Source organism: Solanum pennellii, chromosome 1 (genome assembly GCF_001406875.1).
Source record: "Solanum pennellii chromosome 1, SPENNV200".
Taxonomy (NCBI): Eukaryota; Viridiplantae; Streptophyta; class Magnoliopsida; order Solanales; family Solanaceae; genus Solanum; species Solanum pennellii.
In genome coordinates, this window is record NC_028637.1 from 26,940,501 (window position 1) to 26,942,941 (window position 2,441).

Consider the following 2,441-nt stretch of genomic DNA (forward strand, 5'->3'; position numbering starts at 1 on the left):
TCGGAACGTGACACTCCGATCCATTATTCCTACGTGTCGGAACGTGACACTCCGATCCATCTATCTCATTAGTTCAGTTCATCAAGCTTTCTTTATGTCAAGCATCATCTTAACAAAGAGGTTTAGGATTGCAAATTCAACAGTCTTATCATTCTAAACACCACAGTTATACGATTACATCATACAAACACACAATCAAGTATATGGAAGACTTTACAATACCACCCAATACATATCAATCGCTATTAAGAGTTTACTATCACATAGCATAAACCATAACCTACCTCCACCGAAGAATCGTGATCAAGCAAGCTATCTCCCCAATGCCTTTTGCTTTCCTCTTTGTTCTTCCTCTCCCTCGCTCGTTCGTTCTCCCTCTCTGTCTTTTTCTTTTTCTTCTCTAGATTCTTTTCTTTTACCCTAATTATCATATAATTTATTATGATAAAAGTAACCCATTATTTATTCCAAGGTTATCTCCTTTAACCCTCCAAGTAAATAATTTATTAAACTCACCCCACTAATTTCATAAGGTTTGTCATGAATAGTCCAAAACACCCCTTTAAAAACTTAACAGAAATCCGACCCAGTTAGGTTACGCAACCTGTGACGGTCCGTCGTCTCTACGACGGTCCGTCCTGCAGGTCCGTCACAAAGTTCAGACACTCAAATTCTGTAAAGGGTTTGTGACGGTCCGTCGTACCTACGACGGTCCGTCCTGCAGTTCCGTCGCGAAGTTCAGAGAGTCGATCTCAGTACCCAGATTTTCAGAGTTTAAGTGTTTTGGAACGAAGCCCCTCGACGGTCCGTCGTGCCTATGACGGTTCGTCCTACTTGTCGTCGAGGGTAACGAGAAAAGTAGCAGAAGAAAATTCACAAGTATGGGACGACGGAATCCATCACGGGCCGTCGTGACCATGACGGTCCGTCGCGTGGTCTGTCGACCCAGTCAGTTTTTATCAAAATAATCCTACTGCTCGAATCGACTAAACAGGTCGTTACACCAACTTATACTCTATGTCATGTCAATGCATGTACACAATATTATTTCAATATAAGGGGATGATGATGCATCTCACTCAATCAATATCAACATAATCCATAACCACCTCATTTATCACAACTATACGGGTGTAATAAAGAATACAAAATCACACAATAATATCAAGTCAACAATATATCAGCTAATGCTCATATGCTTTGGAAATTCTCAAATTTTAATCCGCATTCTATAGTAGTAACTTTTCGTTTTATAACACCGGTACTCGTACCAATGTCCCTCACACCATTGATACGAGACCCCCATCTTTCGCCCTTACCCCTTTGTCTATTTTCCTTTTTAATCTTTAATTAGAAAAACGTCTTTCAACATGTCTAAAAAGTCTTAACATGCCTTAAATTCCGAACTCGTTTCACCAATCTTCAAGATTTTTCCTTTCCTTTTTGCAAAGCTTCGGAACGTTCTCAATCTACCAATTGTGCAATATTTGTAGGTAAGTGAGTTTTTAGACGTTATATTTTTTATATGTCTTATCATATACTCTAAAACCCACTCATATATCTAATAAGCTCCAAATCTTGATATAGTTTATATGCCAAAATTATCATGCTTGCTAAATTTCAAGTCTAGAGTTAAGCCTCAACTCATCTAAATATCATGAAGCTAATGAATTCATTTAACACGATACCACCATACTTGGTTAGCTATACCCATATATATATTAAACTTCAAGGAGTAACTTTTAAATGAAAAACAAAAATAAAATAAAATGACAAGGGAACTACACAGATTTCCATTTATGTGGAGACTTTTATGGTTGCCAATGATTTTTTTTCCATTTTTTTAGTGATTATGCCTAATCCTTATTCAATGATTAGAATTATTAGGCTTGATATAATTAATATTAACAATTCCCTCTTCCTATTCTAGTCCATGAACGTGATCACCTTCCTAGTTCTTGCAAAAATTAAAAATTTACACGTCCTTTAATGCTTATCCCCAGAAAATCGATTAATATAATTAATTACTCACTCCATTACCCTTCTTCCCATATAATCTACTAGTATTCAATACAATACAAAACGATATAATACAATATCCCTACATTAAATTTTCTAATTCAATAACTAATAATTAAATTGGTAATATTCGAGACAAAAAAAAATATTAACTCGAGCCACTGGTTGCAAAACCAGTAGCATCGACATCCTAGGGACCACATTACTTCACTTTTCATCCATCCTATTTATTCATTATTCAATAAGTATCTAAAAAAATTATTTACATCCTAGGGACCACATCGAATAACAACAACCCATAATTGACTTATCCATTTTTTTTCAATCAAAAAAAAAAATTCCAGCAATTCCTACAAGATTATTTTTGGCTAGACAATTTGTTGATATATATATATATATATATATATATATATATATATATA